The following is a 7,500-nucleotide window of genomic DNA, read 5'->3' as shown; positions in this document are numbered from 1 at the left end:
CATTAGCGATTTCTGAAAATTGCAAATGAAATGAAATAAATATGCCTGCCCTCAAGCTTATCCTTTTCTTAAATCCTGTCGTCTCAGATTTTCAAAATATGCTTTAGAACCAGAGAAAATCAATAATTTGTGTAAGACTGGTGATAGCTAGCTTAGCATTTATTAGCATTTAGCCCAGCATTTCAAAAACCAGTCAAATAAATAAAGTACCTTGAAGCCAGATGTTTCAATGAGGAGACTCTCAGTTACATAGCAGATGTCTTTTTCCTGAAAGATGCTTGTGTAGGACACAACGTTATCCATTTTGTTACTATGCATTTGGCTACCCAAACTAACCTGAAAATCAGGTCACCTAGCTAGACCAGTGTAACTCATAATATCGTCTGAAACAAAAACGTTGTTTGAATTCCTTGGTTTTTTGTCAGATATCTCTTAATTTGATCCTCCTGTTGTTGCATGAATTTTACTGATTCAAGATGGAAAAATACTGGTACCTGACTTTTGCGCACCAATTTCCACGCAGACACCGTGCGGGACACTTGGCCTTGTAATTTGAATCTCTTATGGTCAATCTTCCAATGATATGCCTTGTGTTGTGCAAATACGTCACAATGCTGCAGACACCTGGGGTTACATAGGAAGTGTCCGTTCATTCCTGTCGCATTCACAGCCATATAAGATATTCTTTCCCAGAAATCCTGTTGATTTCCTGAACACTCCAACATCTTGGTTTTGCCTGAAATTTTGTTCAGGCACTCCAGTGAACATCTTTGACAGTTCTGGGAAGACACATGTCTTCTTTCCAAAACTATCAATCAAGCAGACAAATCTTTAAAAATATTGAAAACATTATGCCAAAAATGAAATACTGCCCCTATAGGACTTTAAAAGCTCCATCTTTTTTTCTCAGAGATGTTGGGGAATGTCCAGATGAAATCCGTCTAAAATGTGTTTGAAGTGAGAACAGCCAGAAGCACTGAAAGGTATACAGTATCATTCCCAGCTTGATTTCAGTCAATTAAATAAAGTATTGAGCCAGCCAGGAGTCGAACCTAGAATCTTTTGATCCGTAGTCAGACACGTTATCCATTGCGCCACTGGACCCACGTCTAAACTGAAGTCAGGTCACAGCTAGACCAGTGTACACAGTCATAGCGTCTGTCAAAAACAAGGTTCCTTGGTTTCTGTTTCAGATGCATATCTTAATTTGATCCTCCTGTTGTTGCATGAATTTTACTGCAGAGCAAGAAATGCAGCCATGAAGTGTATTCAACGTTTAAAAAGCCTTGTATAATTTTGAATCTACATAACATGTCACATTTCCTGTTGATGAGGGAATATTGTTGTGTTGTGCAAAAATGCTGCATCTGTTGTTACACAAGTGCATACCTAACGACAAGATATTCTTTCCCATACCGGGAGTTGAACCCGGGCCACCTGGGTGAAAACCAGGAATCCTAACCGCTAGACCATATGGGAAGACACATACTTAAAATACACATCACAGACAAATCTTTAAATGTTGACATTATGCCTGTTGGGTTTAAAAGCTCCATCTTTTTTTCTCAGAGATGTTGGGGAATGTCCAGATGAAATCCGTCTAAAATGTGTTTGAAGTGAGAACAGCCAGAAGCACTGAAAGGTATACAGTATCATTCCCAGCTTGATTTCAGTCAATTAAATAAAGTATTGAGCCAGCCAGGAGTCGAACCTAGAATCTTCTGATCCGTAGTCAGACACGTTATCCATTGCGCCACTGGCCCCACGTCTAAGCTGAAGTCAGGTCAAAGCTAGACCAGTGTACACAGTCATAGCGTCTGTCAAAACAAGGTTCCTTGGTTTCTGTTTCAGATGCATATCTTAATTTGATCCTCCTGTTTTTGCATGAATTTTACTGCAGAGCAAGAAATGCAGCCATGAAGTGTATTCAACGTTTAAAAAGCCTTGTATAATTTGAATCTACATAACATGTCACATTTCCTGTTGATGAGGGAATATTGTTGTGTTGTGCAAAACTGCTGCATCTGTTGTTACACAAGTGCATACCTAACGACAAGATATTCTTTCCCATACCGGGAGTTGAACCCGGGCCACCTGGGTGAAAACCAGGAATCCTAACCGCTAGACCATATGGGAAGACACATACTTAAAATACACATCACAGACAAATCTTTAAATATTGACATTATGCCTGTTGGGTCTCTTAGGCCGCCCCATCCCGCATGCGGGATCGTGACTACAGCCTCAAGCTCATTACCATAACGCAACATTAGCGATTTCTGAAAATTGCAAATGAAATGAAATAAATATGCCTGCCCTCAAGCTTATCCTTTTCTTAACAATCCTGTCGTCTCAGATTTTCAAAATATGCTTTAGAACCAGAGAAAATCAATAATTTGTGTAAGAGTGGTGATAGCTAGCTTAGCATTTAGCGTTAGCATTTAGCACGCAACATTCACAAAAACCAGCAAAGGGATCAAATAAAATAATTTACCTTTGAAGAACTTCAGATGTTTCAATGAGGAGACTCTCAGTTACATAGCAGATGTCCAGTTTTTCCTGAAAGATGCTTGTGTAGGACACAACGTTCCGTTTTGTTACTATGCATTTGGCTACCGAAACTAACCGAAAATTCAGTCACCTAAACGTCAAACTTTTTTCAAATTAACTCCATAATATCGACTGAAACATGGAAAACGTTGTTTGAATCAATCCTCAAGGTGTTTTGTCATATATCTCTTCATTGAAATGCCTTCCCTGGAAGCGTGCATTCTTCTCTGATTCGGATGGAAAAATACTGGTACCTGACTTTTGCGCACCAATTTCCACGCAGACACCGTGCGGGACACTTGGTAATTGTAGGCTCTTATGGTCAATCTTCCAATGATATGCCTACAAATACGTCACAATGCTGCAGACACCTGGGGAAACGATAGGAAGTGTCCGTTCATTCCTGTCGCATTCACAGCCATATAAGGAGATCATGGAAAACGTGCCTCCAGAAATCCTGTTGATTTCCTGGTCACTCAAACATCTTGGTTTTGCCTGTAGATTTTGTTCTATGGCACTCACAGTGAACATCTTTGCAGTTCTGGAAACGTCAGAGTGTCTTCTTTCCAAAACTATCAATTCCAAGCATAGTCGAGCATCTTTTCGTGACAAAATATTGCGCTTAAAACGGACACGTCTTTTTATCCAAAAATGAAATACTGCCCCTATAGGACTAACAGGTTAAAAGCTCCATATTTTTTTCTCAGACATGTTGGGGAATGTCCAGATGAAATCCGTCTAAAATGTGTTTGAAGTGAGAACAGCCAGAAGCACTGAAAGGTATACAGTATCATTCCCAGCTTGATTTCAGTCAATTAAATAAAGTATTGAGCCAGCCAGGAGTCGAACCTAGAATCTTCTGATCCGTAGTCAGACACGTTATCCATTGCGCCACTGGCCCACGTCTAAACTGAAGTCAGGTCACAGCTAGACCAGTGTACACAGTCATAGCGTCTGTCAAAAACAAGGTTCCTTGGTTTCTGTTTCAGATGCATATCTTAATTTGATCCTCCTGTTGTTGCATGAATTTTACTGCAGAGCAAGAAATGCAGCCATGAAGTGTATTCAACGTTTAAAAAGCTTTGTATAATTTGAATCTACATAACATGTCACATTTCCTGTTGATGAGGGAATATTGTTGTGTTGTGCAAAACTGCTGCATCTGTTGTTACACAAGTGCATACCTAACGACAAGATATTCTTTCCCATACCGGGAGTTGAACCCGGGCCACCTGGGTGAAAACCAGGAATCCTAACCGCTAGACCATATGGGAAGACACATACTTAAAATACACATCACAGACAAATCTTTAAATGTTGACATTATGCCTGTTGGGTTTAAAAGCTCCATCTTTTTTTCTCAGAGATGTTGGGGAATGTCCAGATGAAATCCGTCTAAAATGTGTTTGAAGTGAGAACAGCCAGAAGCACTGAAAGGTATACAGTATCATTCCCAGCTTGATTTCAGTCAATTAAATAAAGTATTGAGCCAGCCAGGAGTCGAACCTAGAATCTTCTGATCCGTAGTCAGACACGTTATCCATTGCGCCACTGGCCCCACGTCTAAGCTGAAGTCAGGTCAAAGCTAGACCAGTGTACACAGTCATAGCGTCTGTCAACAACAAGGTTCCTTGGTTTCTGTTTCAGATGCATATCTTAATTTGATCCTCCTGTTTTTGCATGAATTTTACTGCAGAGCAAGAAATGCAGCCATGAAGTGTATTCAACGTTTAAAAAGCCTTGTAATAATTTGAATCTACATAACATGTCACATTTCCTGTTGATGAGGGAATATTGTTGTGTTGTGCAAAAATGCTGCATCTGTTGTTACACAAGTGCATACCTAACGACAAGATATTCTTTCCCATACCGGGAGTTGAACCCGGGCCACCTGGGTGAAAACCAGGAATCCTAACCGCTAGACCATATGGGAAGACACATACTTAAAATACACATCACAGACAAATCTTTAAATATTGACATTATGCCTGTTGGGTCTCTTAGGCCGCCCCATCCCGCATGCGGGATCGTGACTACAGCCTCAAGCTCATTACCATAACGCAACATTAGCGATTTCTGAAAATTGCAAATGAAATGAAATAAATATGCCTGCCCTCAAGCTTATCCTTTTCTTAACAATCCTGTCGTCTCAGATTTTCAAAATATGCTTTAGAACCAGAGAAAATCAATAATTTGTGTAAGAGTGGTGATAGCTAGCTTAGCATTTAGCGTTAGCATTTAGCACGCAACATTCACAAAAACCAGCAAAGGGATCAAATAAAATAATTTACCTTTGAAGAACTTCAGATGTTTCAATGAGGAGACTCTCAGTTACATAGCAGATGTCCAGTTTTTCCTGAAAGATGCTTGTGTAGGACACAACGTTCCGTTTTGTTACTATGCATTTGGCTACCGAAACTAACCGAAAATTCAGTCACCTAAACGTCAAACTTTTTTCCGAATTAACTCCATAATATCGACTGAAACATGGAAAACGTTGTTTGAATCAATCCTCAAGGTGTTTTGTCATATATCTCTTCATTGAAATGCCTTCCCTGGAAGCGTGCATTCTTCTCTGATTCGGATGGAAAAATACTGGTACCTGACTTTTGCGCACCAATTTCCACGCAGACACCGTGCGGGACACTTGGTAATTGTAGGCTCTTATGGTCAATCTTCCAATGATATGCCTACAAATACGTCACAATGCTGCAGACACCTGGGGGAAATTGATAGGAAGTGTCCGTTCATTCCTGTCGCATTCACAGCCATATAAGGAGATCATGGAAAACGTGCCTCCAGAAATCCTGTTGATTTCCTGGTCACTCAAACATCTTGGTTTTGCCTGTAGATTTTGTTCTATGGCACTCACAGTGAACATCTTTGCAGTTCTGGAAACGTCAGAGTGTCTTCTTTCCAAAACTATCAATTCCAAGCATAGTCGAGCAGCATCTTTTCGTGACAAAATATTGCGCTTAAAACGGGCACGTCTTTTTATCCAAAAATGAAATACTGCCCCTATAGGACTAACAGGTTAAAAGCTCCATATTTTTTTCTCAGACATGTTGGGGAATGTCCAGATGAAATCCGTCTAAAATGTGTTTGAAGTGAGAACAGCCAGAAGCACTGAAAGGTATACAGTATCATTCCCAGTTTGATTTCAGTCAATTAAATAAAGTATTGAGCCAGCCAGGAGTCGAACCTAGAATCTTTTGATCCGTAGTCAGACACGTTATCCATTGCGCCACTGGACCCACGTCTAAACTGAAGTCAGGTCACAGCTAGACCAGTGTACACAGTCATAGCGTCTGTCAAAAACAAGGTTCCTTGGTTTCTGTTTCAGATGCATATCTTAATTTGATCCTCCTGTTGTTGCATGAATTTTACTGCAGAGCAAGAAATGCAGCCATGAAGTGTATTCAACGTTTAAAAAGCCTTGTAATAATTTGAATCTACATAACATGTCACATTTCCTGTTGATGAGGGAATATTGTTGTGTTGTGCAAAAATGCTGCATCTGTTGTTACACAAGTGCATACCTAACGACAAGATATTCTTTCCCATACCGGGAGTTGAACCCGGGCCACCTGGGTGAAAACCAGGAATCCTAACCGCTAGACCATATGGGAAGACACATACTTAAAATACACATCACAGACAAATCTTTAAATGTTGACATTATGCCTGTTGGGTTTAAAAGCTCCATCTTTTTTTCTCAGAGATGTTGGGGAATGTCCAGATGAAATCCGTCTAAAATGTGTTTGAAGTGAGAACAGCCAGAAGCACTGAAAGGTATACAGTATCATTCCCAGCTTGATTTCAGTCAATTAAATAAAGTATTGAGCCAGCCAGGAGTCGAACCTAGAATCTTCTGATCCGTAGTCAGACACGTTATCCATTGCGCCACTGGCCCCACGTCTAAACTGAAGTCAGGTCAAGCTAGACCGTGTACACAGTCATAGCGTCTGTCAAAAACAAGGTTCCTTGGTTTCTGTTTCAGATGCATATCTTAATTTGATCCTCCTGTTGTTGCATGAATTTGACTGCAGAGCAAGAAATGCAGCCATGAAGTGTATTCAACGTTTAAAAAGCCTTGTAATAATTTGAATCTACATAACATGTCACATTTCCTGTTGATGAGGGAATATTGTTGTGTTGTGCAAAAATGCTGCATCTGTTGTTACACAAGTGCATACCTAACGACAAGATATTCTTTCCCATACCGGGAGTTGAAACCGGGCCACCTGGGTGAAAACCAGGAATCCTAACCGCTAGACCATATGGGAAGACACATGCTTAAAATACACATCACAGACAAATCTTTAAATATTGACATTATGCCTGTTGGGTCTCTTAGGCCGCCCCATCCCGCATGCGGGATCGTGACTACAGCCTCAAGCTCATTACCATAACGCAACATTAGCGATTTCTGAAAATTGCAAATGAATGAAATAAATATGCCTGCCCTCAAGCTTATCCTTTTCTTAACAATCCTGTCGTCTCAGATTTTCAAAATATGCTTTAGAACCAGAGAAAATCAATAATTTGTGTAAGAGTGGTGATAGCTAGCTTAGCATTTAGCGTTAGCATTTAGCACGCAACATTCACAAAAACCAGCAAAGGGATCAAATAAAATAATTTACCTTTGAAGAACTTCAGATGTTTCAATGAGGAGACTCTCAGTTACATAGCAGATGTCCAGTTTTTCCTGAAAGATGCTTGTGTAGGACACAACGTTCCGTTTTGTTACTATGCATTTGGCTACCGAAACTAACCGAAAATTCAGTCACCTAAACGTCAAACTTTTTTCCGAATTAACTCCATAATATCGACTGAAACATGGAAAACGTTGTTTGAATCAATCCTCAAGGTGTTTTGTCATATATCTCTTCATTGAAATGCCTTCCCTGGAAGCGTGCATTCTTCTCTGATTCGGATGGAAAAATACTG

The 7,500-nt window shown here is 40.1% G+C and overlaps 10 non-coding genes across 10 annotated transcripts; all 10 read right to left on the bottom strand.

Moving 5' to 3' along the window:
* Window positions 1-1,407: 1,407 nt before the first annotated feature.
* trnae-uuc (transfer RNA glutamic acid (anticodon UUC)) lies at window positions 1,408-1,479 on the bottom strand. The gene has a single exon. It is a non-coding gene; the product is annotated as a tRNA-Glu (tRNA).
* A 211-nt stretch (window positions 1,480-1,690) lies between these two features.
* Window positions 1,691-1,763, bottom strand: trnar-acg (transfer RNA arginine (anticodon ACG)). Its single transcript has one exon. It is a non-coding gene; the product is annotated as a tRNA-Arg (tRNA).
* Window positions 1,764-2,064: 301 nt separating this feature from the next.
* trnae-uuc (transfer RNA glutamic acid (anticodon UUC)) lies at window positions 2,065-2,136 on the bottom strand. Its single transcript has one exon. It is a non-coding gene; the product is annotated as a tRNA-Glu (tRNA).
* Window positions 2,137-3,378: 1,242 nt separating this feature from the next.
* trnar-acg (transfer RNA arginine (anticodon ACG)) lies at window positions 3,379-3,451 on the bottom strand. The gene has a single exon. It is a non-coding gene; the product is annotated as a tRNA-Arg (tRNA).
* A 301-nt stretch (window positions 3,452-3,752) lies between these two features.
* Window positions 3,753-3,824, bottom strand: trnae-uuc (transfer RNA glutamic acid (anticodon UUC)). Its single transcript has one exon. It is a non-coding gene; the product is annotated as a tRNA-Glu (tRNA).
* Window positions 3,825-4,035: 211 nt separating this feature from the next.
* Window positions 4,036-4,108, bottom strand: trnar-acg (transfer RNA arginine (anticodon ACG)). The gene has a single exon. It is a non-coding gene; the product is annotated as a tRNA-Arg (tRNA).
* Window positions 4,109-4,411: 303 nt separating this feature from the next.
* trnae-uuc (transfer RNA glutamic acid (anticodon UUC)) lies at window positions 4,412-4,483 on the bottom strand. Its single transcript has one exon. It is a non-coding gene; the product is annotated as a tRNA-Glu (tRNA).
* A 1,624-nt stretch (window positions 4,484-6,107) lies between these two features.
* trnae-uuc (transfer RNA glutamic acid (anticodon UUC)) lies at window positions 6,108-6,179 on the bottom strand. The gene has a single exon. It is a non-coding gene; the product is annotated as a tRNA-Glu (tRNA).
* A 211-nt stretch (window positions 6,180-6,390) lies between these two features.
* trnar-acg (transfer RNA arginine (anticodon ACG)) lies at window positions 6,391-6,463 on the bottom strand. The gene has a single exon. It is a non-coding gene; the product is annotated as a tRNA-Arg (tRNA).
* A 301-nt stretch (window positions 6,464-6,764) lies between these two features.
* On the bottom strand, window positions 6,765-6,836 carry trnae-uuc (transfer RNA glutamic acid (anticodon UUC)). The gene has a single exon. It is a non-coding gene; the product is annotated as a tRNA-Glu (tRNA).
* Window positions 6,837-7,500: the final 664 nt, after the last annotated feature.

Source organism: Oncorhynchus keta, unplaced genomic scaffold (genome assembly GCF_023373465.1).
Source record: "Oncorhynchus keta strain PuntledgeMale-10-30-2019 unplaced genomic scaffold, Oket_V2 Un_contig_22569_pilon_pilon, whole genome shotgun sequence".
NCBI classification, from domain to species: Eukaryota; Metazoa; Chordata; class Actinopteri; order Salmoniformes; family Salmonidae; genus Oncorhynchus; species Oncorhynchus keta.
Note: the sequence above shows the minus strand (reverse complement) of the source record. Positions and strands in the feature narration are given on the sequence as shown.